The following is a 27,425-nucleotide window of genomic DNA, read 5'->3' as shown; positions in this document are numbered from 1 at the left end:
GGGACCCCAAATGTACGCATGAGCACACAGAATTCCTCCAATGCCCCAGAACATTCCTGGGAGCCCGCCGATCCCAGAAAGAGAAAGTCATCAAGATAATGCATGACAAATCGATGTCCTGTCACCTGCCTGAAAACCCATTTCAAAAATGAACTACATTTTTCAAAGTAAGCACAGGAAACCGAACAACCCATGGGCATGCACCTATCCATGTAAAATTTTCCTTGAAATGAAAAACCTAGCAGGTGATGATCTAAAGGATGAACCGGCAACAGTCGGAATTCAGATTCAATATCTGATTTAGCTAGCAAGGCCCCTGGTCCCAAAACCCTCAACATCTCTACCGCCTGATCAATGGAAGCATATTTCACACTGCAAAGTTCCTCATTGATGGCGTCATTCAATGACTTGCCTCTAGTGGCTGATAGATTATGAATCAACCTGAACTCCCCTTCTTCCTTTTTTGGGACCACCCCCAGGGGGGAACAGACAAAGTTTGGCACAGGGGCGAAATCAAATGGACCCACTATTCTCCCTAAGCCTAATTCCTTATTTATTTTTTGCGCTGCGACCCCTGGGTTTTATCTTACAGACAATTGATTTTTGCACTCCGATGTCCCTGTGTAATTCCCAACTGGTATCCTGAAACCATACAAAAACCCTTCTTGCAGCATCCTGGCTGTGGCATGATCAGGATGCCTATTTAACCAGGGAGTCATAGCAAATACATCAATGGGTGAGTGCGTTACCTTTTCTTCTTTTCCTTTACTCTTGCTTCTTCCCCCCTCTACTCCCTGAAAAACCATTTCCTTTTTTAAGGCATTTTGACTCTGGGTGAGAGGGATGGTTACATATGGAGCATGTGTGCCTGAATTTACAAGTGCCTTGCGCTCTGGTACATGACTTTCTGTTAAAATCCCAGCATACACCTTTTCGCCCTCCCCCCTTCCCAGTACCCGGTGTCGTGCCCCCGGTTTACGCTGGCCGAAAGGGCTGATGTGGCTGAGAAGTGTGTCCCTTCCCCCAATTTTGGCCTGCATTGCCCGGCTGCCCTGGGCCAAACTGGTCAAACCATGAGATAGAATCCGCCCGGTCCCATGTGAGTGACGGGTCAAACTCTTTCGCCTTCCTGAAATTCATGTCATATTCTTTCCAACCCACGCCACCATATTAATCATGCGTCATCGCCACCCTGCTCTGGTAACATGCCATCTCTGCTTGCATATTAGGTGTCCGTTCAGCTACTATGGCCATAAACACTGAAAACGCCCTTATCCAGTTTGTCAATGTCTCCTCTACCCTGAATCTTGACATTTCTACCCGCCAATCACTGGGAAGCATCCAATCTTTCTGCCTCTTAGCATACTCCATTTCTCTGTTGTCAACCAGTAAAGAAAACATGTTTACATACGCACCAGACCAAATCAATTCCTTCACATCTCGCGCTACATGCCGTGCTAAATATTCCTTCCTGGAAGGTAACACCCCTCGCGCCCAATAATGGCAAAGCCAGCTCCTTACCCATTGCTCCAACTCCCACTGACTCCACCGTCTTGCCTTTTCCGCTGTCGCTCTCGTGGAGCACTGGTTGTGATTGTTTGGCCTTCTGCGCGCCCAGGCTCTGTCCCCTGCTCGGGGCCGCCATAATCTTTGCCACCATTCGTTGTGCCTCCGTCAGTGGGTCCTCCCCTACCTCTTTGGCGCCCACAGACAGCGGCAACATCCCACCCTTTCCTAACCAGGGAAGAACTGCCGCTATTTGAGCAGCTAATTCCAGCGGCACCTGCCCCACCCCCGCTGGTGCTAATACAGGGGCCGGGGCGACAGGGTTCAAGACCGGGACATTTGGGCATGATGGGGGCAATACTGGTATGGCACTTGGCACTACTGGTTCGGCCGCCGGAGGCACCGGAACTGGTGCAAATACTGGCACGAGTGACCCTGGAACATTGGGCGCTAAATCAGGAGTTCCTTGTGGGATGTCTGGTACTACAAGAATCCCAGTAGGACCGCCCCCCTCAGGCCTCTCTAAAGGTTGCGCTATCTTTGGGTCCTGATTCTTCCCCTTCTTGTTTCTAACCCGCTTGGGAAGGGCTTCCAATTCCCCCTTAGGCTTAGGAGGCACTATTGTCCGCTTGGGCCTGCCAGACGGCCCGCCCTGATCCTCTACTTTCTGCCTGAGTTCTGCTAGGCTATGTCCCATTTGTTCCACCTTGCCCCATCTCTTATCCATAGTCGCCATCCTGCGCATCATCACCTCCAGCATATGCTCCATGCGAGAACGCTTAGCTCCCCGCTTATCTGACATGCTGTAATCTCAAAGACCCACGTAGCTACCCTTAAAAATCCCAGCTAATACAATGCTACTTGCTCTTTACCTGGAAAAAACAAGCAAAACACGCATAACGCAATATTAAGTTCACAGTATTCTACACACTGTACGCAGATAATTTAAAACAACTGGTCAATGTGCACCACAACAACGCTCACCCTCTACTTATGCTAATGCCCCGCACCAATGAGCTGAAAATTGCACAAGCTTTACTAAATAAATAAAATGCAATATCATGCAGTAAAACTGGCTATGAAAACTGAGAATGGAACAATGAGCCAGCTAATACAATGCTACTTGCTCTCTTAATCAGGGCGAAGGGACACGAGTTACAGAGGAAACAGCTTAACCGGCATCAATTCACAACTCTTCAACTATTCCTGTGCAGCGTTGCACTGAATGTTACACCGTTCCGGCGCTATTCCAAGGAGGGATCGCAGTGAACAAACAATCCTACAAGCCCCCCGCGCCTGTTGACCCCCCCAATACAGCAATACTTTAAACAATGGCAGGTACTTCTGATCCAATGCCCGACCAGCCTACGGAGCCCAACTTTTACTGCTGATTAGCAAATATTTCAGGAATTGCAAAACCTAAGAGCGTGAAGCTGAGCGTTGTAAAAGAACCACGATGCACAACAGAGCGTTCAAACCGGAGGGGGTGAGCGCCGATACCGGCCGTGCACAACCCCCAACCCGGTACCTCACACGTGATGCTCCCGCCTCACCCTCCGCTCGACGATGCTCCCTTGCTCCGGCCGATCTCCCAGCAGCAAGCGACGGCTCCTCCTCCTGGCCTCAGACGCCACCCGGAGTCACACCACGATCGACAGCTCGCCCTCTCCGTCGTCCGACGATCCGCTGATTTCACTCCGTCCGCTGTGAAGGAAACCGACCTGAAATAAAAAAGAAAAACAAATATTACCGCCTCCTAGCGAGGCGTGGGGAGGCAAGCTGGGGAGCCCCGTAACAAAAAGTGAGCAGCCTCCCAGAGGCTGCGTACGGATGCAGGAGAGCGCGGGACAAAGAGACCGAGTCCCGCGCTCCCCGGACTTTTATCTTAGCACTGGGGGCAGACCAGTTCTAACTGGCCTGTCCCCTGCTCCCCCCTGACCCGGAAGCACCTTAATCGCTTCCGGGCCAAGGGGTCACCGTCGCGAGTCAATCCCGGCCGCGGCGTGCCCACCGCGTCATAGTGAAAAGGTGAAACGCACCGGGCCGGGTGCACAGGCGAGGGGGGGGAGGGGGTCGGTGCCCCGCCATATCTGCGGCGGAGCCGATCCCGGCCCTGCCTTTCTCGTCTTAGACCAGACAGAGTTGGCCTTGGGCTGCCAAGTGGCCTGTGCCATGGGCCACTCCTTCAACCAAAGGCAGGCGCCCTCTGAGGATCATAGGCCCATAGTACCCAGGTAAACGCAAAACTACAAGTCCCAGAATGCAGAGCTGTTGGCCACACAGATCTGAATTATGTCACAACTATTAATTGGCCCGGGACAATAAGTTTGCATCCCTGCAAATCCAACTAGCATTTAATATGTGCAAGGCCCAATTGGGCAATATTAAACTGTGTAATGACAACAACTAACGTTTACAGTGCTTAGAAACAGAAGTGAGGCACCCTACAAAAACAGATATTATACAGGGTGCATTCAGACATACAATGCACCTGGCACGTATGCCGTGCACACTAGGGCCACACCAGGCCACACCATCAGGTTGAAGGTGTCGCAGATAACACATCAAATACGGCCAGTTAGCCATCTCCCTCAATCAATCAATCAATCAATCATTTGTAGAGCGCGCTACATGCCTGCGAGGGTCTCAAGGCGCTGGGAGGTGGGGGCGGGGGGCCGCTACTGGTCAAACAGCCAGGTCTTGAGTAGCCTCCTGAAGGTCAGCAGGTCTTGGGTCTGACGTAGGCTCAGTGGGAGGGTTTTCCAGGTCTTGGCGGCGAGGTGGGAGAAGGATCTTCTGCCGGTGGTTGTTCTCCGGATGCGAGGGACGGTGGCGAGTGCAAGGTCGGCGGAGTGGAGCTGGCGGTTGGGGATGTAGAAGGAAAGTCGTCTGTTGAGGTAGGCTGGACCGGGCTTGTGGAGTGCCTTGTGTGCGTGGATGAGGAGTTTGAAGGATATCCTCTTGTTGACGGGGAGCCAGTGCAGGTTTCTCAGGTGGGGAGTGATGTGGCTGTGGCATGGTACATCGAGGATCAGTCGTGCAGAAGCGTTTTGGATGCGTAGCAGACGTTTGATGAGCTTGGTCGGAGCTCCCGCGTAGAGGGCGTTTCCGTAGTCGAGTCTGCTGCTGACGAGGGCCTGGGTGACTGTTCTTCTTGTGTCTGTCGGGATCCACCTGTAGATCTTGAGGAGCATGCGGAGGGTGTTGAAGCAGGAGGAGGAGAGCGTTGAGTCGAGGATAATTCCTAGGTTGCGTGCGTGGTCGGTGGGTGTCGGGGCTGCCCCCAGTGCCGTCGGCCACCAGGAGTCATCCCAGGCTGAAGGGTTGGAGCCGAGGATGAGGATCTCCGTCTTGTTCGTGTTCAGCTTCAGTCGGCTGATCTTCATCCAGTCGGCGACTGCCTTCATTCCTTCGTGAAGGTTGGATTTGGCGGTGATGGGGTCCTTGGTGAGGGAGAGGATCAGTTGAGTGTCGTGGCGTAGGAGATTATGTTGAGGTCGTGATGTCGGGCAATGTGTGCGAGCGGGGCCATGTGATGTTGAACAGTGTCGGGCTGAGGGAAGAGCCCTGGGGTACGCCGCAGATGATCTCGGAGGCTTCGGATCAGAAAGGGGGGAGGCGGACGCTCTGGGTTCTGCCGGAGAGAAAGGAGGTGGTCCATTCCAGAGCCTTGTCTCGGATCCCTATGGCGTGGAGGCGTGTGCGTAGTGTGCGGCAGACGGTGTCGAAGGCGGCGGAGAGGTCCAGGAGGATGAGGGCCTGCGGTCTCACCATTGTCCAGCAGGGTCCTGATGTCGTCGGTGGCGGCGATGAGGGCAGTCTCAGTGCTGTGGTTGCTGCATCTCTTTATCAAGGCAATAAACACGGCGGACTCCGTTACAAAAATGGGAGCATTCCTTAGAGTACGCCCACAGGGTCGGAGTGTTCAGTCAAAGAGTTGCACAAGAACAAAGTCGAGGCCCTGTAAGCGTCGGCAGCAGCCATGATCAGACAGGATCTACGTTGGCTCAGCACCTGGGATTATCAACTGATCTCTGCTCAGTCATGCTCACTGTCCCCACAGTAGCCCACGTGTTCAAACACCCCCACGCCTTACACGTCTGCACCCCTCAAGAAGTCAAGGCACGAGGAGGGGGGCACATTACGAAGTGACATCACCCGGTACCTGCTCACAATTCCATCTTGAGGTCAGGAAGCGCAGCCGCTGTCGGACAACTATATTACCTTCGGATTGTTTGCCTCCAACAGGGGCTCCCTCTGGGGCCATTGGTGGGAGACAAAGCAGCCCCTGTGAACTGTCTGCAGAGGGCCGGGACAGGCAGTGGCGTAACAAATGTTTAAGAAGCCCACCTGCAATGTACATGGAGGGGACCCCGCTCCGGATATAATCCGGAGCGCTCCGGCCTGAGAACTGTGCTGAAGGGGCCCCCTGCAGCTCGGGAGCCCCCGCACCGCGAGGGATGCGGGGCCTGTGTTATGCCCCTGGGGCCAGAAGATACGGGCCTAGGAGCATGGGAGTGTCTCAAAGGCCGCAAAGCACATCAAAGACAAATGATGACATGTAAAACAAACATTTGCAATGCAATAGGTCTCACATTTACGCGAGACCTATTGCATTGCAAATGATTGGCATCACGACAACGGGAGGATGAGGGAGACCGCATGCACGGACAATGGGAGGGCGGGGGGGTCAAAGGCACAGACAACGGGCGGGAGGGCTGGCGGGCTTTGGGGATTTTGAAGGCACGGACAACAGGAGGGCGGGGTGGGGTGGGGAAAAGGCACGGACAACAGGAGGGAGGCCGGGCTGGGGGGAAGAAGGCACCAAATCACATTGTGCCTGCAGTAGGAAAACCTCATTAACAAAAATAGTACTCACAGTCTAAATAACACGTACTGTGTAACACTTGGAGTAAAGGGGCCAGTCGCCATGAAGAGAAAGTGGTACTAAGGATGGACTAACAAGCCTATCAACAAATCAGAAGCAAGCATTTAGGACAGACAATGACACAAGGCAATCGCAAATATGGGCGGAGACTGGGCGGTGCTTCTATTCACCTACTCCTCTACGATCAGCCTGGCAGAGCAGCGCATGCACGCTGGCTCTAGGCTCGACCTAAAAAAGACTATGCAGGCAAAGGGCTTACCTAGCGCCAGCCCTGGCCTGCAATGTTCGGGGGCCTGAAGAGACCTCCCATTCAGTCCTCCAGCAGCGTCATATTTACAAGCAGTCCCGGGCGTCTAGGGCACAAGCCCTGTATTGCCCAGACTGCCTGTCAATCACTTTCACAGACTGTAAGCAGCACCCTTTCCCAATCATCACTTGTGACGTGTTGGGAGAGGATGTTGCTTGCATCCTGTGAAAGACTGAAGGCATGTGACTCGAGGTCACAGAGTCATGAGACTGTGACCTCGAGCCACATGTATGCTTTTGCAACGGAGGCCGAGAGGGCACACTTGACACGCTCAGGCCTCCCATCCTGGACTAGAACAGCAGCAGCCCACCTTGTTGCGGGCTGCCATGCGTGTTCCAGAGCAGGACTTGCCAGGTGTGTGGGACGGGCATATGGGGATCATCTATCATGCCTGCCAGCCTGTGGTTCGTTTTTACTGTTTTAGAAACAAAAAAACACAAACCGCAGGCAGGCACAGCAGAGCACACATCAGGAACTCACGTATTTAAAAGTTTTCCTTTTGTGTGCTTTTATCATGCTGGCCGTTTCACTTTAGTACATCAGTTTATATCACTATATTGAGAGGCATTTATTAAAACTGTTGATTGATGCCTCTCAATGCAGTGACATAAACTGATGTACTAAGGTGGAACGCACATGCATGTTAAAAGCATGCAAGAGAACACTTTTATATATGGGAAATTTGGATGTGTGCATCCTAAAGACACATATTTAAAAGTGCTCTAGTCTCTTGTTCGCTTTTATCATGCAGAAGCGTTTCACTTTAGTAAATCAGTTAATATCACTATATGGAATGGAATGGAATAATATTTATATAGCGCATGGCTACCCGGAGGCATCCCAGCGCTGCGAGGAGGCTAGAGAGTAGGTGGAGTTACGGGAAAAGCCAGGTTTTCAGTTGTTTGCGGAAAGCAAGGATGTTGGTTTGTCTGCATAAGGTCAGGGGAAGAGACTTCCAGAGCCTGGAGGAGTTGTAGGAAAAGAGTCGGCCCCCTGTCCGGGATTTCTTCATTCTTGGAGTATCTGCCAGGTGAAGGTCGTCGGAGCGTAGCCTGCGATTGGCTTTGTATGGTTTAATCAGGTTCCTTAGAATAGGGGGGCCCTTATCCTGGAAAATTCTATGGGTGATACAGAGGGCCTTAAAGTTGATTCTTTCCTGAATCGGGAGCCAATGAAGAGATTCTAAGGCGGGCTTAGCCGAGCACCGATTATTTGTGCCCGTGAGAAGTCTTGCCGCCGAGTTCTGGACTCCCTGGAGCTTGGAGATGACAGTTTTGGGGGCACCAAGATAAAGGGCATTACCGTAGTCCAGTCTGGAGAGGATAAGCCCCTGAAAAAGGATTTTTTTTGAGTGGCAGGGTAGGAGGGGGAGAATTTTCCGCGCAGTTCGGAGCAGGCCAAAGCATATTCCAGCAGTTTTCCTTGCTTGGGATTGGAAAGTGAGGTCCTGGTCGAGCCAGATGCCCAGGCTTTTTATCTCTTTTTTTGGGGTGGGTGCTGGTCCCATACAAATTGGCCACATTAATTTGGGGATGAAGTTAGACTGGTTGCCTAGCAGTAATAGCTCTGTTTTTTCGCCGTTATGTTTCAGGTGTGACCTGTTCATCCAGCTAGTGACTTCTTTGAGGCCAGATCACAAGTCCACTGAAGGTTGCTCTGCCTGATTAAGAGTCACAATTTGCTGGGTGTCATCTGCGTAGGTAACTAGTCTGATTCCAAAGGGTGCAACTATATCCTCCAGTGGGGACATATACACATTAAAAAGAGTGGGGCTAAGGGACGAGCCCTGGGGGACCCCGCAATGGAGCGGGATGGGTTGAGATCGAGTGGTTCCCTTGAATACCTGGAAGGATCTCTTTTCCAGGAACGATTTGAGCCAGGAAAGGGCCGAGCCTGTTACTCCTGCCTTGTTGAGACGGTGTACCAATGTGGAGTTGTTCACCGTGTCGAAGGCTGCACTTAGGTCCAGGAGGATAACGGCTGTGGATCCTCATGAGTTGAGAATCTTTCTTGCCTCCCCCACCACTGCAATTAGAGCGGTTTCCGTGCCCTGACCAGGGCGGAAGCCCGTCTGGGAAGAGTGGAGTAGTCCACCGGACTCGAGGTAGGTAGAGTGTTGATGATTGACGAATTTTTCTGCCAACGTAATAATTTCTGGTAGTAGGGAGATGGGACGGTAATTGCTCATCTCGGATGGATCTAGGTGTGTTTTTTTTTAGTAGGGCCTTTACCATGGCCATCTTCCAGTTCGGGGGGACAGTGCCCCTAGTTAGTGAGGCATTGATCAAGTTGATGATGGGGGCATTGATGGTAGATGCAGCTGACTTCAGGATGGTGAATGGTGCTGGATCGAGTGGAGAACCGCTCTTAATTGACTCCAGTAAGGGGGAGAAAAGTTCCTCTGATAAAAGGGTGAATGAGTCTAGACAGTGGTCGGAGTTCTGGGGTTCATGCGAGTGTGGTTCTGGGTATAGATCATTATTGTTGGGTGGGAGGGACTTCAAGATATTATGAATTTTAGTGGAGAAGAATTCTGCCAATTCCTTGCATCGAGAGCCGGAGGGGTCAGGGGTTGGGGGAGGATCTGGGACTTTCAGAAGTTTTTTAACTATCCGAAATGTTTCCCTGGAGGAGTTGGAGGAGGATCGTATTTGCTCTTCATAGAATGTAGCCTGTGTTGTTTTGAGAGCAGTTTTGTAAGAAATAATGGAGGCTCTATATTCTTTTTTTTTTTGACTGGAGAAGTCTTTACTCCATGCTCTTTCTAATCTCTTGCATTTTTGTTTTAGTTTGCGGAGTTCCGGGGAGAACCAGGGAGATTTATTCGACCTACTTTTTTGTAGTAGGATTTTTCTGGGTAGTACTTTGTCCAGTGCGTTCTCGACCCATGAGGCAAATCTCTCGTTTGCTACTATGGGGTCTGGATCATAAGAGGGTATGGTTAGTTCTAGTTCGTGCGACCAGTCCTTTAAGCTTAGTTTGGGCCAGGGGCGTTCTAGGGTGCGTGTGATTGACGTCTGGGGGCCCTCAGTGAGTGGGTGCCAGATGAAGGGTATTAAGAAGTGATCAGACCAGGGCATGGGGACAGGCTCCAACCCTTTGAGTTCTTTTATGTTTGAGAAGATAGGGTCTAAGAGGTGGCCTTTCGTGTGTGTGGCTTGATGGATCTTAAGGTGGAGTTCGAAAGCTGCAAGATCAAGTGTTAGTTCATTGGCTACTTTATCTTGTGAGTTGTCAAAGTGCAGATTGAAGTCTCCAAGAAGATTGAAGTTGGATGAAGAGCTAGCCAGGGAGAGTGCTGTTTCTAGTAGCGAGCTGCAGAATTGTCCCAGTGCTCCTGGGAGGCGGTAAAGGAGGATGCCGGAGAAGGATCTAGAGGGGGAGAGTTCAATGATGAAGTGGGCACTTTCACAATCTAGAAGGGGGCTGTCCAGAATGCGGCATGTTAGATGTTCTTTGTAGATGATTGCTATTCCGCCACCCTTGCCACTTATTCTGTCACGGCGTTGGATCAGGTATCCCGGAGGGAGAGCCTGTATCACATCAGGGTCAGAACTTGGGGAAAGCCAGGTCTCTGTGAGGAATAGCACCTCAGTTTTTGTGTCCTGTAGGAGGATGGAGATTTGCAGGGAGTGTTTAGGCAGAGATCTGCAGCTCAGTAGGGCCATGCTAAATGGGTTCCCGTCTGGGTCATGCAATCCCAATGGTGAAAGATCGTAATGACAGTGGGTACATGTGTTTTACAGTTTCTCAATGGAAACTGAGTGAAGGCATGGTGAATTTGGAGGTCGCAATAGGTGGAATAATTGTTCCTTAGAGTAGCGTAGGTGGGCTGAGTGCGTAGGAGCCAGTCTTCCTGGCCCTGGGCCTGGTCTGGCACGGACGGGCGCAGACGGGCTTGCCTTAGGCGCGCCTTCGGCGCGCCAGCGGCAGGCCCACTGCGCGCGTCCGCTGCGCGTCGGGGCGAGCATCGTGTTTTATGCAGGTGCTCTAACAACTAGACCGCTAACCGGCTCAGTTGCGATGAGGCACTTCCGGTCTGCGTTATCCTTCCCTCCACTCAACCGGAACAATCCGTGGTGGACCGGAGAAGACGCAGACCTGGTGCACGTGTGGGGTACAGTTTATGCAAACAACCGGTGAGTGATTTTAAAATACAATAAAAGCGGCGATTTCCAAGGCTGTGGGTTTAAGAACAGCCAACTGTTACTGATAATGGGCAGCAGAGCGAGCCAGTATGTAGTACAGACAGCGTTAGTACAATTTAAAAAGCGTTAAAACAATATAAGCATTGCTTTCGGGAGCCCTTTAACAGGTGCTCCTTCCCTTGTACCAATTACCCGCTTTAGGAGCCTCTATCGCACGTATGAAAAGCATTTATTAACAGTTAGAATAAATGCCTCTTAATCTAGAGACATAGCCTGAATACCAAAGTGAAATGCTACTGCATGGTAAAAACAAAAAAGAGAGCGCTTATAAAGATGTGAGTTTGGGATGCATGCTTCCTGGACAAAAGTGCTCTAGTCTCTTGTAAGCTTTTAACATGCAGGAGCGTGGCACTTTCGTACATCAGTTGCTATCACTATAGTGAGAGGCCTTTATTAACAGTTTTAATAAATGCCTCTCATTATAGTGATCTATAAACTGAGGCACTGAAGTGAAAAGCTCCCACATGTTAAAAGCAGATAAGAGGTGCCTCACCCCTTTCAAGTTCCACTAGCCGCCACTGATCCATCAAATGTCTGCAGGTGGTACAGAACGCTGCTGCTAGACTGCTTTTCCTTCTTACGAAAATTTCTTCTACATCCAATCTTCTCAGAGGCCTTCACTGGCTCCCAGTGGAAAAAAGAATCAAGTTTAAAGCATTGTGCTACATGCACAAAGCCTTGTCCCGTTCAGGTCCCAGTAACTAAGATCACTGGTTACGACCAGTGATAAGATCACTGGTTACACATTACCGTCTTAACTGATCCCCTCGGTCAGGCAACTGTAATCTTAGTACAGTTTCCAGAATCCGAAGAACTCGTCAGGGAGGCGTTCTTTCTCCTATCTGGGCCCTAAGCTGTGGAATGCACAACCGGCCTCAATGAGAAGTTACCATTCCCTTAGTGCAGTTATGAAAGTCTTGAAGACGTGGCTCTTCTAATTCAACCACTGACACCCTGCTTCCGGATGCCTTACTTTATATATTCTAGCGCTGGGAAACCCTATTGGGTAGCTAAGCGCTCTATAAAACTACCCAATAATGATAATAATTATGATTTTTATACAGGGGCGTAGCGTGGTCAGTAAGATTGAGGGGGGGTGTGCGCTTCAGAATTCCCAACAATCAGGTCAGCATATAATGTTAAAATACATATTAAAACAAGCAGGGCACAAGAGAGGGACTATAGTGGCAGTGAAAAGGAAGACGAATGCGGATTGGTAAGGGTACTGAGTGAGAGAAAACACAATATTTTGTAAAGTTACCAACATTTTGAAGACTTTCAAAACATAGAGGGAGGGTGTGTGTATGCGTTTTTGTCTGTGTCTATGTGAAAATTACTGGTGTACCCAACTATTTACAGAAAATACATTTATTTGGGGAAGGGGTGTAACACCCCAAATACTCCCCCTGAAACTACAGCCCTGTTTTTATAGAACAATTTGTCTGAATATAGAATCTTAATTTTACCTGGAATTTAAACTGTACTAACGATATCAATGTCCTCATACACTGAAGAGAAGCCTTGGCTTGATCAGGGCTACCAAGGGGGACGGGCGTTAGATGATTATTGGCCATGGGTGAGACATTACAACATTTCCTTGAGTTTTTGCTTAGGGTTGCTGGATTCGGAAGACCTACCTTGGCTTGGCACCCACAGAGAAGGATGAAATACCTTGAAGCTGGTATCCTGGTATGACCCGACTTGGGAATGAGGATAATTCTAGTCAACGCATGCCTGTATGCAATTACTCTACTTGTAGACACCAGCCTCGAAGGAATGCGGCTGCCGGAGGCCCCCGCAGGGGGTCACTGAAGAGGGCAGCCCTCTAGTGGCATCGGGGCACCCCACAACCCTTCCCTGAGGGGGCAGGGACTCGGTATGAGTCCCCCAAACTGGGTCGCAGAACAATGCTGCGTCACTTCCGGTGCGCAACGCTAGGTGAGGAGTATATAGGTCCCCCCACCATGCAGACGGCCTCTTTTCGCACCGGACACACCGTCTTAGGACCATCCCTCGCTGTTGGTCTTCTCGTTGGGGGTCACTTCATTGGTCGTTGTTCAGCCAGTTGGCTGTTTTGAGGTGAGTCGCACTCCAAACACCCCTTCCTCCTGGTAATCCATTAGCAGAGGTTCCTCACAGCCTACGTGGCCGAGGGATCTGTGGATTTCGGGACCAGGGCCCGGTGAAAAGCTCGTGGTAGCCTACAATTTTACGACTGACCCCCCGCCACCACGCTACCGAGCGGGACGGTGTGGCTGGGTAGGGCCCGGGACTGGTGAGCAGGCGTCGTGAGGCCTGGGTTCAGGGAGCCCATGTGAGGTGGGACTGCTTGTAGGCCATAAGTTGCATCTTCGCAGACCTCATTGAGCACGGCCCCCATCGGAGGGGCGAGTACGGGGCACCCCGCCCGGACCATGCCGTGCTGAGCGGGGAGGGGGCGCAGAGCCGAGATAGGCCGAACACCCCCCCCCCGCTGTAGTTTTGCCGCAGGTGGCCTTTTCGACATGGGATGGCCATGCCTCCGGTGGAAGTGGAGGGTTGGTCAGGGCCGTCTCCGTTCCCTTGCCAGCCGCCCCACGAGATTTCTGCCTGCTGGCAGTCCATTCGGGGCCTAGGGCGCGAGCATTGCGCACGGCCTCCTTTGCCCCTCTGTGGAGGGCTGTGTCCCTGGGGGGGTTGCGGCAAGGGGTGAGGCACCCTTGCGGGGGGGTTCTGTGGTAGGACAGCCATCGGGGTCTGCTAAGGGACTTTTGCAGTGGCGGTCGCTTGGGGGTTGGGCTCCGGTTTACGGGGTTTCCAGATTGCGGGTAAGGCAGCGAAGCTGTCCAGTAGGTGTGACCCTCCCTGGGACACAGGCGGTCCAAGCCATGAGGGGCGTAAGGGACTTTTGGCCACCTGGGAAGGCCCCCGTCCCCGATTCCCATCCTCGCTGTTGCCGGATCTGATTGTTGCAGGCCGCAGAGCAAGGTGTCTCCCGATTGGGTCGTGACAGTAGCGCGGGATCGGGTTGTGGCCACGAGGGCCGTGCGAGAGGGCCCCCCCACCCCTTCCTGCGCTGATTTTCATGGGTTGCGCGAACATCCGGCAAGGTCTCGGTATATACCATTATGAGGAGCAATGCTTGCGGGGTATTCCTTAGGGTGTTGCAAGGTATGACTTAAGTGAGGAATAAGAACATACCACCCAGCTGCTAGCAGATCCCCCTCCCGCACGCTGCCACTATCCGTGGTTCTTCATGAGGGGGGGCATGGGTGTGGTCCCGAGGTGGATGGCTCCTCCCCCCTCCGCTGCATATCGTTCAGTTTGGCCAGGAGCTTGGCTCAATGGTGCATGCACTGGTCTGTGGTTCAGCTGCAACTTTAGTTCCAGAGTGCAAGGTCTGCGAGGGGATTGAGGTGCACTTAGTAATGATTGACATAGTGAGCCAGGCCTCAATGGGGTTTGAGGGGACCGTTATCAAACCAACAGTGCCACGAGCTGAAATTAGAGCGCTGGTGATTCATAATATTGTACGGCAGTAGCAGGTTACGCTTCGGGCGTGTTATTCAACGTATTTCTATGTGATTCCCCCAGGGCATATAGAGTGGCCCATTAAGGAGCTGGGTTGGCCACAGTCACAAAATGACTGTCAAGTACTGCAGAGTGCAGGGCCAACCTGTGTTTTGTTAGATGCAGGCTGTACGGGGCAGCAAGACGGGGCTACGGGCGCCTGTGAATAGGCATCATCAAACAGGAAATGTTGAACAGGTTCAAACACACTCTCCTCAGCCACACCCCCAGCCGGTGGTGGCGGGTTAATCCAATAGCATGGGTTTCATTGTATCAACAAATTAAAATACCTGTGGATTAAAGGGATTTCTAGAGAACCCGGTCTGTCAGTCAATTCTTACATCACTAAGAGAGTCTGCAAATGATCATGTTGTTGGCGACTGGCTTACAAATTCAATTATATTAACCTCACTTCCATCATGTTCATACCATTCCTTTCTTTATGATGTAGAATCCGCTTTTGAGTCAAAACAAACCTCTCTACTCTTGACGCCGGTGAGCATTCGTGGTGGTCACTGGATTGGCCTCATGGTAAGCGGGGTTCTTATAAGCGCCGCCGTAGCCATCTCCCAGGGCGGTCTCCGTGGTGAGGGTGACGCGGAGGTTGGTTAATACGCTCGGCCCATGTCGGGAAATTGAAGGCAGGCACGGTGTTGCCTCGGCCCCTTTTCAGCAAGATAGACTAAAGCAGTTTGATATGTCCGTTCTTTTGATGGGCAAGTCCTCCAGTAGTTTAGGATGTCGCTTATGCCTCAATTTCATCACAAGTCATTTATGACTCTGCGGACTCGTGTACTGGGAACGCCACATGGGGAGCATTCACAGCGCTAATATTGGAAAACGCCTTTTCCCTTTGTGGAGCAACAGGGGACTGGAGCCAGTGAGGTGTGGCTACTTTTAGCAGTACAGGGGCAATTTTATGTGTTCGATGGTGGCTGGCATTGGAGCGTGCGCTCCGGTGCTACCTAAGCGAACCTCACGCGTTGGACCCGAAAATAAATGGGTTTTTCCCGCACAGGTTTGGATCCTGCTTTCAGTGCCAAGTGTGATAGGCAGCTTCTTCGGTTCGCTGTTAGAAGGCCCTTTCTTGTGTGGTGCGGTTGTGGGCTGCCAACGGTCGTGGAAGATAACGTCCTTGGGTGCTCTTGCCAAGGCTACAAAGTAGTTGCTAATCAGTCAGGTTTGGGCAATGCACTGGCATCTGTAAGCAGTATGATAGTGCTGGATGCTGATTAAGTCTGGGGCCAAAGACAGTGTGTGAAGTCTATTTCGCCAGCTCGATAGAATTGAGAAAGTCAACTAATAGGTAGATAGTGCAGTACGGTTCGTACAATGCGGGGGGCACAACACTTTGGCCACGGTTTTGTTACATAATTTCATATAATTGTTGACTGTGCCAGCTATTCACAAACAGGTTTAATGTTTTAATCTTTCCTTCTGAGCAACATGACCTTAAGAATCGTACCAAGTTCAGCCGGTGTTTGATCTTTGTACGTCAAGTTGTGGACCGTGCTACCAGGTGGCCTTTATATGCAAGAGAATGTTGCGAGCCTGACAGATCATGTGAATGCGCACAGGTGCGTGCTGAAGTTCCAAACTTGGACCACCCTTTCCTTGTCCTGGTGGTACCAAATATCCTTTGGGATGTTGAGGCATTGCTCAGATATGTTTTAGCTTGGGTCCGGTACTGCGACAATTTCCCCTAGCATAACAGCGATACAGCTTTAAAGGGAGTGATCATACCACAGTTGCAAATCTCATGGTTGTCCAGGTATGCAAAGGTCACATTTGCACCTTCTCCCAACATTAGAGTGCCCCATGCAATATGTGCACTGCCTGGGGGCCGAGACAGAAGTGGGTAGGAATGTCAGAGTAGAGCACCCCACAACTCCCCGAAATTAACCTCACAAGCACAGAGCAACAGCATTTATGCATGCAATTCCCACCGGGAGTTACTTTTCACCCGTGCCGACACGGGTGTCCAAATTTGATCCTTTATACTCACTTCAGTAGTTTGCAGCACGGTCGGTATTCACCTTACTGTTCAGAGCTCTTCAGTACTTGTAATGCCGCACAAAGACTGGGATATCCAGTTGTCGGGCCACCAAAAGTATAATGTCTTATTTCCAGGACCATCTTTACCGGATCAGTCACCATGCGGGCGCTCGCCAGGTTTGAGCATGCAGAGGGCCGTGCAAAGATCTGGGCCAGCTCAGCAGAGCAGCTGCACACTCGTTCGGGCCATGTTACAGGCTGCTTCCGTCCGACATCTTTCCCTGCCCGAATCGCACTGGTGTGTGAGCAGGTAGGGGAAGCTGATATATAGATAGGGTGTTGCTGTCCCAGGTTGGTGGTACAAGGCGACAATGTATCATGAACTTTGGGCATGGCCTTGAATAAAGCGAAGGCAAGTAGGGAAAGGGAAAGGAGGTGTGTAGTTTCAATGCAAGTGTGTTAGCTGGTCAAGGGGTGGTGTTGACTTTTGCAATATCAGAAGAGTAACTAAGGACACCAATGTCCCCCTGATTTCATCCGGCAAAGCCCAACTATGTCCGTTAAAAAGCTTTGGCGGATGTTGACTATCTCGGCACTAGCAATATTTAAATGTTAATTTGTGTTCAAGAAAGGTAGTAACTAGCTAGCCCTGCACTGCTCTACTTTAAGAACATCTTTAATGTTAAAGACATCGTGCAGCTAAAGTGTAAACTATGATAGTCTCCTCATCATTCATAAAGTATTTAATTAACCTGCAGAACCTTTTCACCTTAGTATATCAATGCAGTGACAAGTATTATTTAAAGTGAGTTGCCTGAGTTGGGCATGAGGTATCTATGATATGCGCCCCGCTACAAGTGTTAGTAGGGTACACTGCTGATTGAATGGATGCATAAGGTGTTACACAAAGTACAGTTCCTACCAGCAGCTACTGGGTTGTGCTTCCTGAGCTGCAGGACGATGGCCCAATTGACCGAGTGAGTTATGTAATCCCGTTGAGATCATGATGAGGTTTGGTAGCACAGGGTAATAGGGGCAGATGGAACTAAGTTTCTCATTTATGGACGATACGTAGGATAATTAAAATAACCTTGTATGGAGTCTCTTCTGTAGTGTGCCTAGTGTGCCACTGTGGGGGTGTGGTTGGCACATTAAATTTACACTGCCTCTGGGATAAGCCAAAGGCCCCGCTCAGCCACCTAAGGGGTGGCAGGGGTTAGCTTAAGTGTGTACTCTCTTCTCCTGACTAGAGTGGGGGGTCGGCCAGGCTCAGGTGCATAACTTGGCCAACCAGAAACGCCATTTACAAACATTGGTAGAGAATGCCTAGGAGTTGTTTCCATGTCCATGCGCAGCAACTCCACAGGGCAAATGCTGTTGGCCACAAGGTTGTGGAGGGCACTTGTCTGGGAGCCTGGTTGAAGAGCTATGGTAAGACTAGGATGTTTTGTGCTCTCCCTGCACTGTTGAGTCCCAGTCACGAGCGGATTGTATCAGGGTGAGCTGGCTGGGGGTCAGGAAGCGACAAGGCACCAGAAGCACTGAGCAGCTTACAGCCAGATGCGGTATGGGGGATCCGATGCAAGGGGAATCTGTTACATTAGAGCCGTACCCAGATGTATCACCTTCAGTGCTTGGAGGTCTGTTTGGCACCGCCTTCCAATGGAAGCCTTCGTCCAGCGGGTTGCTCTGAGCGGAGTATTTGCAGGCGTAAGTAACGGTATCAGTTACCAGTTCAATTGGGCAGCTTTCAATATTTTACACAATTATACAATGCCATCCCAAGAACTAATTCCCAGGCTCCGGCAGTAGGTGCGTAAGAGTTTTGAGGAACCTGGCATGGGAGCTGTGCCATGTGTTGTGGGTAGCTTGTTCGATCGGTCTTGGCAGGAGCACGGCCTGTCCTGCCAGGAGGGGTCTTGGTAAAGGAAAACCTGGGCCAATTCAGCTTTGGGACTGGTGGGGGCTTGGCCTCATGGTATTAGAACCTACCCCCCGCTGTGTTGAATCAACCTTCCTTCCTTCTGAGGTTGTAAAAGGAATACCAGTAAGCGGGGTAAGAGATAGCCCTGATTCAGCGGCAGCATGCCTACGGGAACATTTGCACTTTAGAATTTCACAAGCGTTATGCTCCAACAAGCGTACACACAGATAACTGAGAATGAAAGTAAGGCGGGCAAGATAACTCTTCTTTCACCTACATTAGCACAGCTTGTCAGGAGTGAGGGCCAAAGGTATTGCACTTCAGCCAGGCAATGTCCGTGATGGAGCAGGGTTTTTACTTTAAACCCGAATACCTGTTCCATTTTCGCATGTTATAATTAAAAGTACTAATGATTAATTATTAATTATTAAAAAATTTGTCGAAGTCTTGTCTAACCAACCTTATTAACAAGAGAATTACACGTGGGAATGCTATTGCATGGCTAAAATAATAAGTGAACTAAGTTGGTGAGCAAACTGACAGAAATCGATGTTGCTTATGTAATGTTATCGTGTTTGCGCTTATAATTAATATGCATTAATGGCTTCTGATGTCGCAAATGGCTAGATAAATATACACACATAAGGGTATTAGCAGGGGAAAAACACTGTATAATCATTTCCGTGCAGTAATTCTGTTTTATGTCTATTTTCACTTAAGTTGACTAATGTGGCCTACCAGAAAATGGCTACCACCCGCAGCCTGCATTTGAGTAGATGGAAATTTTGCAAAGAGGCTTCGCGCTGCCTGTGACCTTGCACTTCTGATGAACTGAAAAGCCATGATCATGATGACAAGTCCAGGAAGTCTGCCAAGAGCCCCTGGAAATGGAGTTTGTTACAATCTCGAAATACTCAATTTATGAACTTGTAATGATCCCGCGATTGGTTACAAATTTATCCAGTAGAGACATCCGTAAAAGTAACGAATTAGCCATGAACTAATAATTTCTATTCAGAATTTGAAGTTTACAATACATGAGAAAATTTCTTAATGTAACAAGACGACATCTTTTCCTGCGAAACGGATGGGGATTGTAACATTTCGTGATGTAATTTTGGTATAAATATTAGTAGACTAGAGAGGTCTAGCGCTACTTCTTCCCGAACTGATGATCCGAGGTCCATATGCTGACGGAGAGGACGGTGACTCTACATGACGGCAGGAAACTCTAATTCTTCTACTGAGGACCGGTTCTGACTTAGGATCTGACATTTAGACAGAATAGGTAAATATGAGAGAAATGAATTTGCATTTAAGTGGCTTTTCTTACAATTTTAGATAAACAAATAATTCTGTTTGAATCTCTGTGTCGGGTGATTATTTCTGGTCATGATTATTGAATTTATTTGCATATTGTGTGAAATGTTTTGCTAGATTTATAAGCAACTAGTAGATGCCATTGACCTCAAAGTACATGCAGATTGGATAGGTATCGGAAAGTGTTTCCCCTTATACATGGCACGGATAAGAGTGGTAGGATGAATGTTGGTGTAATGGGCCCCACCAGCGTGTGATGTGTGTGTGCGTGTGTAACTGTGAGATCACTCCGTCCGTGGAAGTAGAGGGGATTCGGAAGCTCCGATCTGCACCAGTTTCTTGGTAGCAGAATGATGGTTGACTATTGTCTTGGTCTGGCGAAATTGCGTGTATATAGGCTTGTTGATTATTGATTGATATTTGTACTAGCACTGTATGTTGAAGTCGTGTTGAGTTTTATGTATTGTGAACGGCTTCTGGGACGTAGGGAGTCGGTGACAGTTCCGTAGTAGGGCAGAGGGAGTGCTGCTCTCGGAAAAAGGCGGGATTGTTGGCCCTGTATGCAGACAGGGGAAAACGTGTGACAATTGAAGTTGCGCGTCGCATTGTCTGGGTTCGATGAGGTAGAATCGCCGTGTGTTGCCATTAGAAACGTATTTTCTGTGTGAGAGAAGTCGATATGATAGCGAAGGTTATCTGTGAAGCTCTGGTCTTAGGTCTCAGGGATCCGTATGGCATTCCGTTAAAGCTTACCACTAGAGAGGTAATAGGTATTCTCGGAGCTTGTTAGAAGGACAGGGCAGAGGTAAGCGCTGCTTTGTTAACGTGTGATATAATTCTGTAGCAGGACAGACTGTTCGCTGTTCTCGGGAAAGACAGAATGCTGTGTGAATGTACTACATTTTCTGGTGTGAAAGTGCGTGAATGAGAAGGCATTCTGGTTAATTGTGAAACTCTTAGGAGCATTCCGGAGAAAACAGTTAATTGATGCTTGTTAGAAGGGTAAAGTAGAGGGATGTGCTGCTTTATCAACGGAAGTAACAATTCTGTAGTAGGGCAGAGGTAAGCGCTGCTCTCGGGAAAGGCAGAATTCTCGTGGGAAAGGTCTTTTGCTGTTCCGTGGCTAGCGAAGCAGACAATGGAGATGTTTGTATGTTGTAACTAACGGACTCGTAGAAGTTGAAACAAAGTCTACCAAGTAGTCTTGTAAAGGAGGGGTAGACGCGAGAGACAGGAGACAGGAGCAGAAGCTGCTGCAGCGACTGCTGACGTCAGGAAGACCGCGCTGTGATTGGACAGTGGGTTAGAACAGTGAAAGCACGGTGATTGGTATGCTAGTGTACGCCGCGCTAGGATTGGGAGACATACAGGGTGACATAGACGCTCCAGGATTGGTGCGTTGGTGTGAGTCGGGCTGGGATGCGTGGACTGAGTCAGTGATGTAAGACGCTCCAGGATTGGTGCGTTAGTGTGAGTCGCACTGCAATTGGACAAGAGATCGTACAGTTGTAGAAAAGATAAAAGGGTTGCAGAGAATAAGAGAATGTATTACCACGCTGAGGAAAAGAAAAAGAAGTCCTTGTTTAGTAAGGTTAAAACCTGGTTTGACAAGGATAAGGATATTGTGACTAGGAAAGGACAGTTATTGCCCCCAATAAGAACCCCGGCATCCTTCATGATTGCGAAGTATGGGTATCATACCTGTATTTGGCTAGATAACTGGGTGAAGTATACAAAGGATGATTGAGTGTTAGCGTTCCCGGAACATGGCTCATTTAATCTGGCCATACTGAGGAATTTACGGGAGCAGATGATGAGCTTAGAACCTCGGCCTAGGCCGACGCAGTTTGAGGCATTGTCTGAATGGGAAGATGAAATGCATGAACGAGAAAAGCAGAGGGGTGGGGGTAGCTACAGGTACATGTTTGGGCGAAAGTATGATCGCGAAATCCATCATGACCGGATGAGAAGGTGGCGTGATGCCAGTATGACCGAGGGATTATATCCTGTAAGAACGGCAGAAGAGTCAGGAGGGAGAAAGTGTACAGAGAAAGAACATAATGTAGAGACCAGGAGATACGGGGCAAATGAATCTGATGATGATGTCTTAGAGGACATGCTCTACAAAAGACCACCCCCGTATAGACGAGAACCAGAGGTAGGAACAGCAGTGACCCCGATGAGAGACACCCTGCGGATTATTAAGACAGAGGGTACCACTCCTGGGTTGAAAAGCAGTTGTTCTCTGGCGGAAAGAGAAAGAGAGAGAGATAGAGAGAGAGAGAGAGAGAAAGAGAGAGAGAGAGAGAAAGAGAGAGAGAGAGACACTTCTTCCCGAACTGAGGATCCGAGGTCCCTATGCTGACGGAGAGGACGGTGACTCTACATGACGGCAGGAAACTCTAATTCTTCTACTGAGGACCGGTTCTGACTTAGGATCTGACATTTAGACAGAATAGGTAAATATGAGAGAAATTAATTTGCATTTAATTGGCTTTTCTTACAATTTTAGATAAACAAATAATTCTGTTTGAATCTCTGTGTCGGGTGATTATTTCTGGTCATGATTATTGAATTTATTTGCATATTGTGTGAAATGTTTTGCTAGATTTATAAGCAACTAGTAGATGCCATTGACCTCAAAGTACATGCAGATTGGATAGGTATCGGAAAGTGTTTCCCCTTCTACATGGCACGGATAAGAGTGGTAGGATGAATGTTGGTGTAATGGGCCCCACCAGCGAGTGATGTGTGTGTGCGTGTGTGACTGTGAGATCACTCCGTCCGTGGAAGTAGAGGGGATTCGGAAGCTCCGATCTGCACCATCCGCACCCATCCATACCAAGTCGATTGTTTAAGGTCAACCTGAGCTGCTCCTACACAGCCCAGTACTAGGCCCCGGTGGTGGTCAGTGTCAGGAGTTACTAAATTTAACTGAACAGGAGGCGTGACCGTGGTTTACATTAGCAGAAGTTTGAGGAGTGCTAGACTCCACCCGGGGGCGTTGCTGCCTGAATTTGATGGACCAAGCCATAATGTGTCACAGCAACCGCACGTGAGAGAGTGTAATTTTACCTGTGCATAGTTCATTCAGAGACACAGTTCTTATTAATTAAAATTCGCTGTAGTTTCAAGTGGCAAGTGTGAGATTTCCTCAATGTCAGCAACGGCTCACATTGTTTTATAATAAAGGCTCTGGGGCACCTGCAGCAGGGAGGGATGCTTCCTGGGTGCCTAGGACTTGTGGGTTAGTAGCACTCCCCTCCCCCAGCCCCACCGGGCATTCGGCAGAATGGCCACATACTCGAGGAGGTCAAATGAGGACTGCGCAGTGCTTGTAGAAGGTCATGTACCGTTAAGGGCATGGTTACTACTAAAGTTACCCCAAAGTTTTGGAGTTAAACTAGGTTGGAGTAGTATGTTAGGGTGAAGCACAAATAGTGCCAAGTGGCAAAAACCAGGAAATAGGTTTAAGATATGTGTGGCTCTGGCCTTACAGCTGTGTGGAGCCATTCTCATTTAGAGGTACGCCCGGGTGAAAAAATTGTGTACTTCTTAAGGTTCTTATGACCAATGCGGTTTGTGGTATCTCCCAGCGGATCCACTGAAGGTGTACTGCAGCTGAACAGAGAACGGGGAATCTGGGAGTCCAACACTGTGGCGAGTTTAAGCAGCCAGGGTCAGAAATGGGTAGCCGGGACTGGCATCTGTGATCCGACGGCAGTTAAGCAAGCGGGGACTGCTGCGTAAGTTGTCACTACACGAAAGGGTGAGGTGTCGCAAATAGTGGGACAATACAGATATGGTTCAAACCAGATTTGACACCAATAAGTTGTTGGCCGGGGTTTAGCAATCAGAAGGGTCTGTGCAATTGTCTGGTCAACAAGGCGAAGTAAATGCATCCCAGAACCAAGGGTAGATGACCTGTTGCTGCAATTAAGCTCCCAAGTCCCACACGGTCAGCTATATTAGCCATGCTGGGTGTGGACGCTGTCAACCAACATAGCGTGCGGCTCTTCCAATAAATGGGAAAACAGGGTTTTCGAGCACAAAAGGCTACTACTATGCAGTAAGAACATTTGGCACGGCCAGTGTTCAACAAATGGTGCTATGCGGCTGCCTGAGGCCCCCGCAGGGGGTCACTGAAGAGAGCAGCCCTCTAGTGGCATCGGGGCACCCCCCCCCCCTGAGGGGGCCGGGACTCGGGATGAGTCCCCCAAACTGGGTCGCGGCACAATGCTGCGTCACTTCCAGTGCGCAAAACTAGGTGAGAGGTATATAGGTCCCCCTCACCATCCAGACGGCCTCTTTTGCGCACCGGACATGCCGTCTCCCACCCTACCGCTTACCCGGCGTGGCTGGTGGCAGGAAGAAGGGAGAGAACGTCGTAATGTTGTACTTTTTTGTTGCAGGTGGAGTTACAGGGCGATCTGGAAGCAAATGGGTACAGAAGGGTACCTCTGCGCTGTACATAGGGGTGCCAGAGCCAAATCCCAGGAGCCTCATGGGAGGTTCTTGGAAACCATGTCGGCGCCCCGTTGGTCCTTCGGGCGGTTGTGGGCCTGAACAACTGGGGGCTTGCCTTGCTATGCTCCGCCCTGAAAGGGGTGTGAGTAATAAAGGACCATGTGTCATGTGATCTGGGAAGAGGATCACCAGAAGGTGCAGTACAGATGGGGTTCTCCCCAGTGCTATTTGGCTCATCAGGTGGGCAGGCGGCCCAGATGGTTGCCTGCCCTTGGATCGCCCGTAAGATAACCCACCATATTACATAATGTAGTATGTAATAAAACTGCAGCAATTTACCCAAAACAAAAATCTGTGTTGTGTGTATTTATTTGCATGCATGCTATGGGTCGTGGGGTGGGGAGTGTTGCCAATGATGGTGCTATGGCAAGTCTAGATGCCAAGAGGCACATGTGAGTTGTCAACACGTTTCTCTACCTATCTTTGAACTGATACCTTGCCTTCATCTGGCTATTGCACAAGTGTTCCAGAGCATAGCCTTTCAATTGAGGTTACCCGCAGCGAGCAAGGAAAGAGATAGACAATGAGAGAGAGATAAAGAGAGTGATCCAAAGTAAGAGAAAGAGGCGTCCAGGGTGAGAGATGGTGAATGGGGGAGATTCAGAGAGAGAAGAGGGAGATATTGAGAGCATCTGTAGATAAAGAGGGGACAGAGTGAGAGGGAAGGTGAGGAATAGAGAGAAGGATAGAGAGTGAGGAAGAGCAAGAGAATAAGTCAGAGAGGTATGAAATCACTGATAGACATATAGTGGAGAGAAATAGATGGACAAGTGTAATGATACAGAGCAAGAGAAACGCATTGGCATAGAGGGAGAAAGGGGTATAGCAAGGTACTGTTACAGAGTGGAGAAGCAGTCGGGTACAGAGATAGCATGGGATAGCCTCGACAATAAAACTGGAAATATAGATAGAGGCAGGTGTAGGAACAGAAAAAAAGACTGAGAGTAGGGTGACCAACCGTCCGTAAATTTCACGGACAGTCCGTAATTTCGGCCGTCTGTCCGTTGTCCGTGAAGGATTCTTTAACGGACGCCATTTGTCCGTAATTTTAACCGGGCACCGGTCGCACCACCCTAAAGCCGGCATAGCGCCTTCCACCCACCTCCCTGCTTCACTCCGATGCTGTAACAGACTCCGATGCAGTACCAAAGCTCAGATACCGAGCAGCATTGGAGAGGCACAGCGGGATGGCAGCCCTCACACCTTCAGCCCTTGATGAGCTGTTAAGATGTGCTTGAAGGTGACTGAGAGGGAGGGGCTGCAGGAGCAGGGGCATCTATTCAGATGCAAACAGCCCTGAATGCGTCATGTCTCTGCAATTTAGAGGGGCCTCACACATTCCCTTTCTTCCCAGGGCCCCAAACATCCTAGAACCTGCCCTGATTACCCCGAGGCAGCACGTGGTTCTCTTCACAGAGCTTAATTACTGTCACTAAATTGTAAGCAAACCTTGGTTCTTCAAACATGCAGTCTATAATGTAATAAAATAAAGAAATGGCACACTCGCTCCCACACTGATTAACAAAGTATGGAGGACAATCAGTTAAATCAGTTCTCTTGGAGTATCTCCTTTAGGTACTGTACATAACACTGGGGGATGGCAAAACTAACATTTTGGAAAGAGAGCCTGTCTTCTCGTTGTCTTGTCCAGGAGGGGGTGAGGAGCCCACCCCTCCCTGGAAGAGACCAAGATGATACTAGAATACTGCATGCCCACCCCTGTGCCCACCCTGGTGGATCCTGTTCCCCCTCATGTGATGGCTCCTGCCCCCCCCCCCAGTGATGGCTCCTGTCCCCCCATGTGGTGACTCCTGTCCCCCTCCCCCCCGCCTGTGATGGCTCCTGTCCCCCCTGTGGTGGATCCTGTCTCCGCCCTGGGTGGCTTCTGTCCCAGTCCTGGAATGGCTCCTGCAGCGAGGGTGAAGTTCTTGATGGGCCTCTTCTCAAAAAGGCTCAGCTCAAATTTAATATGAAAAGGTGGGCGAGTGAGTAAGTGAAGGGATGGGTGGATGGCTGGATGAATTAGTGAAAGGGTGAATGGATGAATGAAAGATTGAATAGATGGATAATGAGAGAGGATGGATGGATGGATGAGTGAGTGGAAGGATTGATGAGAGAAAAGGTAAATAGCTGGATGTATGGGTGGAAGGGTAGCTGGATGGGTAAAAGGGTGGATGGATGAGTGAAAGGATGGATGAGTGAAAAGGTGGATGATGAGTGGGTGGATGGACGAGTGAAATGATGGATGGATTGGTGAATTGATAAGTGCAAGGGTGAATGGATGGACGGATGAGTGAAAGGGTGGATGTAAGGATGGATGAGTGAGTGAAAGGGAGGGTAGATGGACAAAAGGATGAATAGATGAGTGAAGGAGTGAAAGGATAAATGGATGAGAGAAAGGATGGATGAGTGATAGGGTCCATGGATGGATTCATGAGTGGATGAGTAGATGGATGGGTGGGTGGATGGAAGGAAGGCTAAGTGAAAGGGTCGATGGAGAGAGAAAGGGAGGATGGATGGATGACTGAAAGGGTGGAAGGATGAGTGACTGGGTGGATGGATGGATGAGTAAGTGAATGGATGGGTGAAAGGGTAAATGATTTGATGGATGAGTGAATGGATGGATGGGTAGACGAGTGGATGGGTGAGTGTACAGATGGATAGGGTGAAAGGGTGGATGGATGGATAATGGATAGATGAGTGAAAGGATGGATGAAGGGATGGATGAGTGAAATGATAGATGGAAGGATACATGATGGATAGGTTTGCAAATGGTTGAATATGTTTGGATATGGCTGGGCTTACTTATATACTATTGCGCGACCTCCTCTGATGTGTCTGTAAAGCTTACCTATTGTCCTGAAGTTTTGTCCTGAATTTTGACCTCCTGTCCTGAATTTGAGTCCTGAATTTTGACCCTTTGGCCTGAATTTTTACACTCACCGTCCTGAATTTGCACCAATGCCAGTTGGTCACCCTAACTGACAGAAAGAGTCCCAGAGACAGGGAGACTAGAGAAATCTAGAGAGACACATGTACATGTGTGTTGCAACACAGAAAACCTCTACAGAGTGTCATAAATTCTGCGCATTTTCAAGCATGATCAACCATTTCATAAATGTTTTTTAATCACTGCTTCCATTTCCAAAGCAGTATCCTTTCTCCCTCTAGCTGAACGTAGACGGGCACCACACCAGACAC

This window comes from Triturus cristatus, chromosome 3_2 (assembly GCF_964204655.1).
Source record: "Triturus cristatus chromosome 3_2, aTriCri1.1, whole genome shotgun sequence".
Classification (NCBI taxonomy): domain Eukaryota; kingdom Metazoa; phylum Chordata; class Amphibia; order Caudata; family Salamandridae; genus Triturus; species Triturus cristatus.
The sequence above is the reverse complement of the archived record's forward strand: the minus strand, read 5'-3'. Positions refer to the sequence as shown.